The sequence below is a fragment of the Nycticebus coucang genome, chromosome 22 (assembly GCF_027406575.1).
Source record: "Nycticebus coucang isolate mNycCou1 chromosome 22, mNycCou1.pri, whole genome shotgun sequence".
NCBI lineage: Eukaryota > Metazoa > Chordata > Mammalia > Primates > Lorisidae > Nycticebus > Nycticebus coucang.
In genome coordinates, this window is record NC_069801.1 from 32,778,703 (window position 1) to 32,793,810 (window position 15,108).

Here is a 15,108-nt window from a genome sequence, read left to right on the forward strand (position 1 = left end):
TTGTTTTATTGTTTTCTTACAGCCATTAATTATTTTTTTCTTTTCTTTTTTTTTTTTTTTTTTTGAGATAGTGTCTCTCTCATTCCATTGCCCTGGTAGAGTGCCATAGCATCATCACAGCTCACAGCAACCTCAAACTGTTGGGCTCAGGCGATCCTTGTGGCTCAGCTTCCTGAGTAGCTGGGACTATAGGCACCTACCATAACATCCAGCTAGCGATCCTCTTGCCTCAGCTTTCTATTTTTAGTAAAGACAAGGTCTTGCTCATGCTAAGGCTGGTCTTGAACTCCTGAGCTCAGGCAATCAACCCACCTTGGCTTCCCAGAAAGCTAGGATTATAGTTGTGAGCCACCCACAGCTATTATAATTCTAAATTATCTTGTCAATGATGGCTTCACTTAGCCATTATCGTTGAAAATTTGGCTTGTTTCAAGTTGTTACTGTTCAAAAAAAAAAGCCACAATGGACATCTCCCTGTATGCATGCTCACACAGGGGACTCTGTATGCTGCACACCAGCTGCAGATGAGGACCATTGTCCTTGATTTAGGATAATGTGGCCTGTTACCCAATTCTGTGGGAAAACAGTCAAGTAATGAATTTAATATAGAAGGGAGCATTATTCTTTTCAATATAAGAGCTTGATCACCGGGGAATGGCAGGGAAAGGGTTTTTTTATTCCGTCTAGATACTGACTCTCCTTCTACCCCCTTGAGTATAGGAAAGAATTGATTATAGCCATTGGAGATCAATGTTTTATTCATTTATTTATTCAACCCATATTTGAGAGCCTACTCTGTGTCAGACATTCAAAACTTGATGGTGGGTTAAGCTTGGCAGACAGTGCCTTTCATTCCCTGGGCCTTTGATAATTGCCTGGGAGCAAGACTAGCACCTACTTCCAGAGTAATCAGAAAGGATCCAGAAGCCAACCCACACGAGCCTTACTACCTCATGGTTTAACACGTCAAGATTTGGTAACTTTTTTTTTTAAAGACAGAGTCTCACTCTGTTGCCCTGGGTAGAGTACTATGATATCATAGCTGGGTTTGAGTGATTCTCTTGCTTCAGCCTCCTGAGTAGCTGGGACTACAGGCGCCCACCACAACATCCGGCTAGTTTTTCTATTTTTAGAGACAGAGTTTTGCTCTTGCTCAAGCTGGTGTTGAACTCCTGAGCTCAAGTGATCACCTACCTCAGCCTCCCAGAGTGCTGGGATTAGAGGCGTGACCATACCTGGCCTTGGTACCATTTTGGATATTAGCCACATATTAATTTGGGCTGCACACTCCAGGGAATTTCAAGGCTAGACTCTGCATACACAGAGTCTGTTCTTGTTCACCACTCTGAGATTCCTGGCTGCTAGGAGATGAGCCATTGGGCCTGTGCTTCATAGTAGTTTTGTTCATTGTATCCTGGGCAAGGCAGTACAGGGATGGTGGTGCATATTGACTGGGTATAGAGGCTTTGGGGACATTATTATAATAATGTTACTGTGTTCCTGCAAGGGATGAAGTTGGAGTGTCACAGATTTTAGTTAGCTTAGGTATACCTGGGATTGGCAACCTCCTTCCCCCCCAACCATTTAACAAAATAGTCTTAATTTTTCTCTCTACCCTATTAGGAAAACTACCTCCTAGGGCCATTCAAGGTCACAGCATACTTCCAAAACCTAGAGAAAGCACTGGAAACAATTGCCAGATCTTAACCATTTATTTGGAAAAGTGCTAAAACTCTTGACTTGTTGATTTGGAGTGAGAAGTGAGAATACCAGCAGTGAGGCCTGATCTCTGTCCTTTCCACCTATTACTTGTTGCTTTCCTTTCAGCATTAGAATTTGATCTGTGCTGTGCCTTTATCTTCAGATGTATCATACTTTTCCTAGTTTAGGAAACTATTGAATAGTGGGGTGGAGTAGGAAAGGTTTAGTTTTAGACAGTCAAGAGTAGGGTCTTGGGGTCTCTCTCCCCCTCATCTTTCTCTCTCTCTCCTAGCCTCTTCTCCTTCCTCTTCTCCTCTCCCCTCGGGAGTTAACTGACGACCTAGAGTTACTGAGGGGTTAGGGCTGTGTTTATTTTTCAGTGGGCTGACTTTACTGAGTGGGATACAAAAGCCCAAAGCACAGGCCATTCCCACAAGCCTAACATTTTCATATTTCTTTTCTCTGCCAAAGAATCTTTGGTTAGAGTTAAGAATAACTAGTCTGTCTGTGGAAATACCAAGGCCTTTTGTTTGCCAGAAGAAAGGGGCTTTTGATTAAGGCCTTTTTTTTTTTTTTTTTTTCCACCCTTTCCTTAAGCTGCTGTGGGAAGACTCCAGAGCCTCTGAAGGTGCTGAGTTTGAGGGGTCTGGGAGAAGGAAAGACAGTTAAATTGAACTAGGAAAGGCTTAATCTTGCTTTGCTACATCTTTGTGCAGAGGTGAGCAACAACAAAATCTGTCCGTTTTTTGGTGATTGCTTCTACTAGCCTTTCTTTCTTCCACTCTTATGAAATCCACCCAAAACAGTGATTCCTGAAGGACCTGCACTACTGATCTGACCTTGAATCCTACTCTGTCGCTTAACGTGATTTGGGGCAAGTTACTTAACCTTTCTCTTTATACCAGAGTTTTGCACCTATAAAATGAAGATTATAATAGTACCTTTTTTGTAGGGTTATGAGAATTGAGTGAGTTGATTTGTGGAAAGTATTTAGCACATTGCTTGGCACATAGTAAGTACTCATCCCAGTAAATATTACTACTATTATCTATGGCAAATGGCTGAGTATAGCTTTGTTTTTCTGATCATGAATTCCAAATGTGACTTTCTAGGGTTAGCAAAGTCAGTCTTTTGTTTTCCTAGAATGAAAAGGAGGCAAGCCTTCCCATTAGGCATGATTGTTTTATTAGTCAGAGGCAAAGGGAAAGATCTGTTCTCCATGTGGAGACATCTTAGAGACTCAGTGTCTTTTTAGTTGAGTATTAGCAAGGGATTCAATTTCATTATTGAGGAAGTTTCTCTTTGGCAAAAGCAGAGTGGGGTGGGTTATGACTCCAGAACACTGCCGACTTTCTCAGTCTTTGTCTGAGGGCAGTGGTGCTTCTTGTTCCTCAGGAGACCCCGAACCAAGCTATAGAGAAGAGTCCCCTTGTCCTCTAGTAGTAAGAGACACAGGAGGCATCTTGGTAGGAAAAGGAAGCCTCCTTAGGGCTAGGTCTGGTCCCAGGGACTCTACTACCAAGTCTGGAGAGGCATTAATTTGGAGCAAGTTACTTAACCTTTCTCTTTATGCCAGGGTTTTGGCATGCTGGCTGCTTCACTTCCCTGGCTGTAAGTAAGGGATGCGTGGAAGGACCTGCCTCAAGCCTCTGGGCAGTTTTATAAGCTGCCACCTTCTTTCCAAATTGCTGGGAATGGCTATGGAAGTGGCACAGAAATTTGGGGGTTGTCTTTTTTTTTTGCCCTTTACTGTATTTTCTTTAGCTTTTTCTTGTCTGCCTTTCTAACTTACCCCCACCCCCCATCCCACCCCATTCTGTCCTACAGGGTAAAGTCTCATTTTACCCTCCATGAGAGTTAAGTTACAAAGTTTGCACATTAAGTGAAAATTCCAAATAACCAAAATTATCACTGAAAAATATCTTTAAATGGGCCATGCATGGTGGCCCATACCTGTAATTCTAGGACTTTGGGAGGCCAAGGTGGGTGGACTGCTTGAGCTCAGGAGTTTGAGACCAACCTGAACGAGAACAAGAACCCATCTCTGAAATATGGCAGGCACCTGTAGTCCCAGCTACTCGGGAAACTGAGGCAAGAGGATCACTTGTGAGTTTGAGGTTGCTGTGATACCCCAACACTTTACCCAGGATGACAGAGTGAGACTGTGTCTCAAAAGAAAAAAAAAAAAGAAAGAAAGAAAAAGTCTTGGGCGGCGCCTGTGGCTCAGTGAGTAGGGCGCCGGCCCCATATGCCGAGGGTGGCGGGTTCAAACCCAGCCCCGGCCAAACTGCAACAACAACAACAAAAAAATAGCCGGGCGTTGTGGCGGGCGCCTGTAGTCCCAGCTGCTTGGGAGGTTGAGGCAAGAGAATCGCGTAAGCCCAAGAGTTAGAGGTTGCTGTGAGCCGTGTGACGCCACGGCACTCTACCTGAGGGCAATACAGTGAGACTCTGCCTCTACAAAAAAAAAAAAAAAAAAAAAGTCTTTAGGCTCTAACACCCTTTCTTTCCTTTTTCTTAATCTTTTAGGTTATTTTTTGGTAGAAAATTTCTACTTGGATTAGGCCAGTTGGAGTGGGGTTTTTTTTGGAAAAATGTCTCAGTTTGTCACCCTCAGTAGAGTGCTGTGGCGTCATAGCTCAAGCAATTCTCTTGACTTAGCCTTCCCAGTAGCTGGGAGTACAGATGCCCCCCACAATGCCCTGCTTTTTTTGTTGTTATTTAGCAGGCCCTGGCCAGGTTTGAACCCGCCAGCCCTGGTGGCCGGCACCCTACCCACTGAGCTATGGGTGCCGAGCCAAAAGTATGGAACTCTTCATGAATTTGTGTGTCATCCTTGTGCAGGGGCCATGCTAATCTTCTCTGTATTGTTCCAATTTTAGTATGTATGCTGCTGAAGCAAGCACAGAAATGAAGTCTTGTTACGTATACCCACTAAGCATCACTGATTCTATTTCTAGATGTTTAGCAGGTTTTAGTCCAACTCCTAAATCATACTATCATAATGATAGACGAGGATCTGAACCCACCTGGAGAGGTCAAAAGACTCTTGTCCCAAGTCATACAGCTTGTTACAGGCAGTCCCCAGGTTGCAGATGAGATAGATTTTGTAGGTTTATTCTGAAGTATTTGTATATAAGTTGAAATGGGTACATTTACCTATTACCCATAATGGCCTCTGTTCATAAATGCAAGTCCTCGTAAGTCAGTCAGATGTTTGTATTGACAAACTAAATCTGACCCAGGTTCCTGACTTGTAGTTGAATGCCTTTTCTCCACATCACATCACTTGCCTTTGAAGCCTTGGCAAGGAGAAATCTTTTTGTAAGACCCTTGAACTGTTTTTAATCTCCAGCCCTTGGAGAACTGTGACTTTCTCTTTTGATTTTATTACAGTTTCTTTCCTTAAAAGTGCTAGGTAATATGATCTTCAAGAGGGTTAAAATTAGTTCTGTTCTCAAAGATACATTTGAGAATTATGTAGCATCTCTTGAAATAGTCTAGAGACCTAGAGCTATGTTGTAACTTTCAGGAGCTATGTTGCTGTCACTGGCCTAGGGTTTGAGAAAAGAGAGATTGGTTACCATAGTTCTAGGATGGTGATGATTTGTGTAGGGAATTAACTGGAAGGCAGAGGTAGTTAAGGTTAACATTCATTTTTGAGACATGATTGCAAGAGGGACTTTACCTAACAATTGCAATCAGTGTAACCTGGCTTATTGTACCCTCAATGAATCCCCAACAATAAAAAAAAACAAAAAACAAAAACACATACATTGTTGAATTCCGCTCTTTGCAAGGCACAGATTGGGTATGGGAACAGACATAATCCCTCCTTTCAAGGGGTTTACAATCCCCTGATTCAGCATGAGAAAAAGAGTTACTATACATATCTGAAGAGATATCTTCAGTGAGGCTGATTTCTCTTGTCCTGATTTGGTCACAGAACTGGAGGAGATAGAGTTGCTATTCACTGAGATCTTGAGAAAATTCCAAAATACAAGGCACAAATGATAGTTTGGTCCTGAAATAAGGTAGGGGGTGTTTCCCAGGGATCAAAGGCCAGTTAGTGAAAGATATAGCCTGGAACAAAATGGAATTTTTATACCCTTTCCTCCCTTTTTCTTTTTCTTTTCTTTTCTTTCTTTTTTGTTGGAGATATTGTCTCACTCTGCTGCCCTGGGTAGAGTGCCGTGGCATCATCATAGTTCACAATAACCTCATACTCTTGGGCTAAACCAATCCTTTTGCCTTAGCCTCCCAAGTAGCTAGAAATACAGGCACCCCCTTGATGCCTGCCTAGTTTTTCTATTTTTAGTAGAGATGGGGTTTCACTCTAGCTCTGGCTGGTATTGAACTCCTGAGCTCAAGCTATCCGCCTGCCTCAGTTCCCATTGTGGCCTTTCCTGTTCTTACTTCTAGGATCTGTTGGTAAGCATTAAACTAAATAATTTTCCATATGTTTTTATTTTATTTTATTTTATTTATTTATTTATTTTGAGACAGAGTCTCACTTTGTGGCCCAGGAGAGTGCTATGGCATTATAGCTCATAGTAACCTCAAACTCTTGGCTCAAACCTCAGCCTCCTGAGTAGCCGGGACTACAGGTGCCCACCACAATGCTGGGCTATTTTTAGAGACAAAGTCTCCCTCTGGCTCAGGCTGGTCTCCAACCTGTGAGCTCAGGCAATGCACCTGCCTCGGCCTCAGTGTGAGCCACCGCATTTGGTTCTCATATGTTTTCTTTTTAAAATTTCCCCTTTGAGCAGTGGGGATATCAGGGAGAAAATAACTAAGAAGAAAAATGATTTGCAAAAGATAGCCCTTGTTGCATATGCGTCAAAACAATTCATCAGGCCTGGGGAAGTTTATGCTGTGTTCTCAGGCGTACATAGGAACTTCTGGCTGGGAGAGGCATGTAATCTTTGCAGTCTTGCCTGTTCCTTAAGTGTTGTCCAGCTTCTTTAGCCTTTTTTGTGTAAAACATCACTTGTAACAAAGATCAAAACCCTTGTCCTTGCTTTTTTAATCCTAAGGAAGAAAACAGTATTTTTCTTATTTGCCCCGTAAAAAACCCACAAAACAAATAAGAACAGCAACAAAAATATCAACAATTGAAATGCTTCTACAAAACAGAACTTTAATAGGCATGATTTATTTGTGGTGCCTCAGGATGTTGGACCACCTAACCATTTGCTTGCCAACTAATATTTCTTTTCTTTTTTCTTTTTCTTTCTTTCTTTCTTTTTTTTTTTGAGATAGTCTTACTATGTTGCCCTCGGTAGAGCGCTGTGGCGTCACAGCTCACAGCAACCTCAAATTCTTGGATTTAAGTGATTCTCTTGTCTCAACCTCCCACCTGCCACAACGCTTGGCTATTTTATTTTTTGTTATTGTCATTGTTGTTTAGCAGATCCCTGCTGGGTTCAAACCTACCAGCCCAGGTGCATGTGACTGGCACACTAACCATTGAGCCACAGGCGCCGAGCCCTAACTAGTTGTTTTTTTTTTTTTTTTTTTTGAGACAGAGCCTCAAGCTATTGCCCTAGGTAGAGTGCAGTGACATCACAGCTCACAGCAACCTTCCAACTCCTGGGCTTAAGCGATTTCTTTAGCCTCAGCCTCCCAAGTAGCTGGGACTTTAGGTGCCCGCCACAATGCCCAGCTATTTTTTGGTTGTAGTTGTCATTGTTTGGCAGGCCTGGGCTGGATTCGAACCTGCCAGCTCTGGTGTATGTGGCTAGAGCCTTAGCTGGTTGAGTTACAGGCACCGAGCCCCTCACTAGTATTTCTATAGCAGGAGGTTTCCAGCTTGATTCCTAATGTACAAATATCTTCGTCAGTACCTGGCTGTCATCATTTTGCTGTTCAGAAAGGGAACATCAGAGAGAGGTCCAGAAGCTGCTCTACGCATCATTTACAACATTTTTATTGCTAATGGAGAGAGGATGGTGGTGGTGATGAAAGGGGTGTTTATATTCATTGAAGAAGGTAGGATTACAATCCCCATGGTCAGTATCTTTTCTTTTCCCTTCCTCCCTCCCTCCCTTCTTCTCTCCCCCCTACCTCTTTTTTTTTTTTCAGTTTGGCTGCCACCAGGTTCGAACCACCACCCTCGGTATATGAGGCCGGCGCCCTACGCACTGAGCCACAGGCACCACCTGTTTCCCTCTCTTTTTTTAGATAGTATCTTATTCTGTTGCCCAGGCTGGGGTGCCATTATGTTAGCTGAGTTCATAGCAACCTCAAACTTCTGGGCTTAAGCAGAAGTTTAAGTCTCATGCCTCAGCCTCCCAAGTAGCTGGACTACAGGCACCTGCCACCACATCCTGCTAATTTTTCTATTTTTAGTTGAAGCAAAGACTTGATTTGCTTAGGCTGGTATTAAACTCCTGAGCTTGAAGGATTCTCTTGCCTTGGCCTCACAGAGTGCAAGTACAGTGTGAACCATCATGCCCAGCCCCCGTGCCTAGTTCCTAATTGGCAGTGGTAGTATAACCATCAACACAAGAGGTGACTTTGTGGAAACACCTGGGTTTTGCTCTGTGCACTGTTTACTTTGCTATCTCTACCAGCAGCTGTAGTGAATGGAAGAGCCATTGCCTTCTGAAGTGCCCTTACGCCATTCTCAGTGACTCTCAAATCTTAAGAATCATTTGGGTGAACATAATGCTGAAACCTGTAGCTATTTGGCTCCAAAGAAAAGCTGCTCTGCCATGGCAATAAAGCTCCCTATTGAACTAAGCAAAATGGCAATTTCCAAGAATCTGGGTGGTAGTTATTTCAATGAAGTTGAGAAATGGGATCACTGAGAAGGGGATTTCTATAGAACCTAGGCTGTCAGGGAAACGTTTATTCCCCACTGCCTTCTATTTACAAATTCCAGGAGAGGACCGTGAGCTTATGAGTTTATCTCCTTAGTAAGACAGGGAGTCCATGAAGTCCAGCTAGTATAGTACTTTACATTTACATTGTAGTTTTCCTTTTCTTTTTCTTTTTTTTTTTTTGAGGCAGAGTCTTACTGTGTCATCCTTGGTAGAGTGCCGTGGCATCACAGCGCACAGCAACCTTAAACTCTTGGGCTTGAGTTATTCTCTTGCCTCAGCCTCCCAAGTAGCTGGGACTACAGGTGCCCACCCCAACGCCCGCCTAGTTTTTGTTATAGTTGTCATTTTTCTTTAGCAGGCCCCGGGCCAGGTTCGAACCTGCCAGCCTTGGTGTATGTGGCTGGCACCCTACCCACTGAGCCTGTAGTTTTTCTTTTTAAAAATATTTTTACATACTTTGAACATAGTCTCCACACAGATGACATACATGTATTAATACCCTTTCTGAAATCTGAAAATACAAGAAACAGAGATATCTGGTAGTTTATAAGCCTTTGCTCTTGAGGAAGCCAATTTGGGATTCCCCTTGTCTTTCTGTCCTATCATATTCTTTTTTTTCTTTTGGTCCTATCATATTCTTTGAGAGGGGTAGTAAGAGCATTTCTCTTTTCCCTTCTCTGTGGTTCACCCCAGTTGGACACACAGTTACTGGATTCAGCAAAGTTCTTTCCCAAATGATTCTTAAGGCATGAGGCTCACTGAGATTTATTTTTAAATTCATAACCCAGGGATGCTGGAAAGCAGTTGTTCATACCAAATTCCCCTGCGGAGGCTTTCAGCTGCCCAGACACACCATGTCTTTACTAGGCACATTCCAGCAGTCTTAAAGTTCTGACCCCCAGGAGTGAAATTCTGGTCTGGCGAGTCACTCCTGAAATCCTTTCATGAGGCATGGCCATGGCATGAATTAGGTGCCAGATTAGAAAATTGAGGGAACAGGTGGCTCGTGACCTTAGTATAAAACTTCTGACTGGTTAAGTAGTTTTGGAGACTTTAATGCTAATTTCTTTCTGCTTTCTTGTCAGCTTTAGCTATCTCTTGATTGTCTCTTTCATTCATTGCTTTCCAGGGGTTTCTAGGAGCATGCAGGAAACAGCCAGAAAATAAGGAGTTAAACTGCAGTGAACTTGTAGAGAATGATTAAACAGTGATTAAGTGATATTTTAACTTCGGTTTACAGGGGAGAAATGGATATCATCAGGAAAAAAAGCTATATATAGTTTTGACTGAAGTCATCTTACCTTTGTTGGCCAGGGCTGCCTGCCTTTATTCAGTTTGATTTTTTTTTTAATTTTATTCAAATTAATAAGAGGGTACAATATTTAGGTTACATTGTTCTCACTTCCAGGGTTAAGTTCCATTTGTAGAAGAGCCCCTCACCCAGGGGGCGTGTTATACACCTTCACAATGTGCACATAGGTGAGATCCCGCCTCCTGCCCTCCCTCCTTCTGCCGTACCTCCTCCCCTCTACTCCCTCCAGCTTCCCTCTACCCCGCACTGGACTATAATGGTGTTTTATTGTTCTTAGGAATATGTAATTGTTTATATATTGATTTCATATTAGTATGGAGTATATTGGGTATTCATCTTTCCATTCTTGTGATACTTTACTAAGAGGAATGTATTTCAACTCCATCCAGGTAAAGTCTCCATCTTTATTAATGGCTGCATAATATTCCATGGTATACATATACCCTGATAGGCAATTGGTCACTTCCACGACTTGGCATTTATGAATTGAGCATTCAGTTTGATTTTTAGCAGCAGGGTGAACTCTCTCACACACTTCTTTGCTGATGTGCATCTTTGTCTTTACACTTTCTACCCTTGCAGCCCCTTTTTGCTCTAATTGGTCTAGGAAACCCAGTTCTACTCAGAATAGAGTTAGGGGATACTCAGCTCTCAACTGCCCTTTTGGGTCTTTTGCTTCTTGAAGGCCTTGGGGTAGGAATGTTGGGATACTGGAAAGCCATTGGATTGGTGGAAAAAGCATCAGATGAATCCCAGCTCTGCTTCTTATTAGCTGTAAAATTTTGGACATGTTACCTTATCTCTGTGTCAGTGCTCTCTTCTATAAAATGGGGGTAATAATTCCTACCTAAAAGAGTAGAAATTAGAGAGGATAGAGTTCTGTATATAAGAGCATTGCCTGACACACAGTAGGTATTTAATTAATTTGAGAGTAGGAGCTTTGCTGTGTGAAGGAGTCAGAATTCATGGCAGGGTTTAGACTGCCTTTGGTTAGCTTTTTGTCTTCTTTCATAATGTTAATTGTATAGTTTATATATCATAATATAAAGTTGTGCTATCCTTTGCCTTTATTATAGCCTAGTAAGTGTAGTAGCCGACCCAAGGAGGGGTTTTAGTCCTCTCTAATCTCCATCACCCTCTCCAGATCTCTAAATCATGACTTAATGATTATTTTTTGTCTTACAAGCCACTTACAGCCTATTTTTATATAAAATTCCTGGTTCTCTACTTTGCTGATACAAAGATTTATTTCTCTTAGGAATGATTTGTGGCAGATTTATGTTTAAAAAGATATAACTTCTGAATACTTTATTTTGTCATATTTGAGGCATTTGTGATGGAACAATGAATCATGGTTATTCTGCCTTCTTCCTTTACTATGACAGAATGAGCCAAGGCCAGTGGGGCATGGCAGATCTCGGGGCCTTTGCTATGTCTCTCAGCCCTAGCTGTGTTTGGTGAGTTTCTAGGTCTGAGGGTGCTCAGCTATTTTGGAAACTTTTGCAATGCAAAAGATACTATATGACTTTGTAATCAGTACCATTTTCGCATATTACTTCTTATTTTGGAGGGATCCTCAAAATCAAGAGTGTTCAGTGTGCTAAGTATGTGGTAGGATATATGGAAATTTGAGTGTTTTAGTCTCAAATTATCAGTAAATAGAGGCCCAGATTGCTTTTTGTTTTATGTATTCATGCATTGCTAAGATGGTAACATTTTTCAAATTGATCTGCAGAAGCAGTCCAATCCCTATCAGAATTCCAGCTTTGGGGGAGGGGGGTGGAAATTGGCAAGCTGATCCTGAAATTCATAGGGATGTGCAAGGAGCTCAGAATAGCAAAATAGTCTTGAAAAGGAACAAAATTGGAGGACTTATACTTCCCAGTTTGAAAACTTACTACAGAGCTACAGTAATTTAGATAGTGAGGGAATGCATATGGATAGACATTATATATATAAACATATAATAGGAATTCTATATTAAAATGCAATACTTTCACCTGCATTAATCTCATACATAATGGAAAAATACTTGCAGATAATTATCATTAAGAATGTAAATATAGGGCGGCGCCTGTGGCTCAAAGGAGTAGGGTGCCGGCCCCATATACCGAGGGTGGCGGGTTCAAACCCAGCCCCGGCCAAAAACTGAAAAAAAAAGAAAATAGAATGCAAATATATTTTTACTGTGGGAGAAAAATTATAGTAATAAGGTTAGAAATCATATATTTATATAATCTACAATGAAGTTGTAGATAGTCTACATAATGATATTCTATCTTAAAATGAGAATGATATTTAAGTTTACAACAGATATACTCAAGGTAAAATATGTTTTTTATAGAACAGGATCTTAAAGTAAGCAAGGCAGATGGTCAATTTATTTTTAATAAAGGTGCCAAGACAATTGGTTTTGGAAAGATTTGTCTTTTCAACAAATTATACTAGGACAACTAGGGATCCATATGCAAAAGAATGAATTTGGACCCCTACTTCTCACAGTATACTCAAAATGGATAATAGACCTACTGATAGAGCTAAAATTATAGAACTATTAGAAGAGAATTTAGGAGTAAATCTTTGTGACCTTAGATTAGCAGTGATTTCTGAGATATGACATTACAACTATAAATAGATAAGAAAAAAATAAATTTGACTTGATCGAAATTTAAAACTACTGTTTCAAAAAAAAAAAAAACTTCTGTGTTTCAAAGAATACTATCTAGAAAATGGAAAGATATCCCACAGAATGGAAGAAAATATTTACAAATCATATATCTAATAAGAAATTTGTATATAAAATATATAAAGGACTCTTAGAATGCAACAGTAAAAAGTCAGCCCAATAAAAAATGGGCGAAGAATTCAAGTAGCCATTTCTGCAAAGATATACAAATAACCACTAAGCACATGAGAAGGTACTTAACATCATCAGTCAGTGGGGAAATGCAAAACTACAGTGACACACCACTTCATACCCACCAGAATGACTATAATAGGGTGGCGCTTGTGGCTCAGTTGGTAAGGCGCTGGCCCCATATACCGAGGGTGATGGGTTCAAACCCAGCCCCGGCCAAACTGCAACCAAAAAATAGCTGGGCATTGTGGCGGGAGCCTGTAGTCCCAGCTACTCAGGAGGCTGAGGCAAGAGAATCGCTTAAGCCCAGGAGTTGGAGGTTGCTGTGAGCTGTGTGAGGCCACGGCACTCTACCGAGGGCCATAAAGTGAGACCCTGTCTCTACAAAAAAAAAAAAAAAGAATGACTATAATAAAAAGGACTATGAGGATATGGAGAAATTGGAGCTCTTACATACTTCTGGTGGGAATTTTAAATGATGCATCTGCTTTAGGAATAGCTTGGTGGTTTTCAAGAAGTTAAGCATGGCATTGCCACATGACCCAGCAATTCCACTCCTATGTATATATCCAAGAGAATTGAAAACATATATTCACAGAAAACTTGTATGTAAATATGCATAGCAGCATTATTTATAATAGGTCTAAAGTGGAAACAACCCACATATCTATCAGTTGATAATGTGGTATTTTCATACAATGAATATATTCAGCTATAAAAAGGAATAAAGTACAGATGGATACTAATGTGGATCACTCTTGAGAACATTAGGCTAAGTAAAAGAAGCTAGAGACAAAAGGCCACATATTGTATGGTTCCATTTACACAGAATAGGCAAGTCCATAGAGACAAAAAGTAGATAGCAGTTACTAGGCTTGTGGAAGGGGAGAACAGGACATGCAGGATTTCTTTTGGGGGTATTGAAATATTCAAAAATTAAATAATGGTGATGGTTACACAACTCTGTGAATAGACTAAAATCCACTGAATTGCATACTTTAAAAGGATAAATTGTACAATATGTTAACTAAATTTCAGTAAAGCTATTCTCAAAAATATTAGTCTGGCCTTGATGGTTTGCACCTGTAATCCCAGTGCTTTGCAAGGCTGAGGCAGGAGGATCTCTGAGGCTGAGAGTTTGAGACCAACCTGGATAACACAAGGAGATCCTGTCTCTACAAAAAGTAAAAATATTAGGGCAGCACCTGTGGCTCAGAGGAGTAGGGCACTGGCCCCATATCCTGGAGGTGGTGGGTTCAAACCCAGCCCTGGCAAAAAAAAAAAAGTAAAAATATTAGCTAGGCATCATGGCACACACCTGTAGTCCTGGCTATTTAGGAGATTGAGGCAAAGGATTTCATGAGCCCAGGAGTTTGAGGCTATAGTGAGCTACTGCATTCTAGCCTGGGTGACAGAACAAGACCATGCCTCTTTAAAAAAAAAATTAAAAGTATATATGTTGTCTCAGCGTCTGTGGCTCAAGCCGCTTAGGTGCCAGCCACATACACCTGAGCTGGCGGGTTTGAATCCAGCCCAGGCCCGCCAAACAACAATGACAGCTGCAGCCAAAAAATAGCCGGGCGTTGTGGCAGGTGCCTGTAGTCCCAGCTGCTTGGGAGGCAGAGGCAGGAGAATTGCTTGAGCCCAGGAGTTGGAGGTTGATGTGAGCTGTTATGCCACGGCACTCTACCCAGGGTGACAGCTTGAGGCTCTGTCTCAAAAAAAAAAAAAATATATATATATATGTGTGTGTGTGTGTGTGTGTGTGTATGTATGTATATATGAACAATTAAGTTTTTGAACACATCCTAGAAAAAGGGCTGTATTCCTCATTGCTGAATATGACTATACTCACTTTGAAGTACTCCCCTTGGGAAGCTATGCACTGATGCCAGTGCCTAGTCCACCCTTCAAAGCAATTTTGGAAATTTTTTTCTGGAATGACCATCAGAGGTGTTATTGTACAGCACACAGAAATATGGAGCAACAAAAGAAAAAAATAAACAACAAAAAAAATAAAAAGAAATATGGAGCAACAATAGTGAATGCCATGCAGCAAGACATTACCAAATGTCAGCATGAACACAGCTATGAGATGCTGATATACAGAGGTTTGAAACCTTACCGAGTTGTTTGTACAGTGCTACCAAAGTAGTCACACAGTGGCAAGTTTGAGAACTTAATTGTCAGACCTCATATGACAATAGTTCTGATGGTCATTCCAGAAAAAGTTCCAAAATTGCTTTAAAGGGTAGACTAGGTGCATAGCTTCCTAAGGGGAGCGCTTCAAAGGTGACCATAGTGATATTCAGCAGTGAGGTATGTGGCTCTTTTTCTAGGACGAGTTCACCAACTTAATTGTCAGACTTCATGTGTGTGTGTGTGTGTGTGTGTGTCCGTGCGCGCCCATG

General features: G+C 41.4%; 1 protein-coding gene and 1 non-coding gene across 9 annotated transcripts in view; one reads left to right on the top strand and one right to left on the bottom strand.

Moving 5' to 3' along the window:
- Positions 1-15,108, top strand: part of MACF1 (microtubule actin crosslinking factor 1) — a 401,452-nt gene that overhangs the window by 95,669 nt on the left and 290,675 nt on the right. The window lies entirely within an intron of this gene.
- LOC128575776 (U6 spliceosomal RNA) lies at positions 4,501-4,607 on the bottom strand. Its single transcript, XR_008377168.1, has one exon. It is a non-coding gene; the product is annotated as a U6 spliceosomal RNA (small nuclear RNA).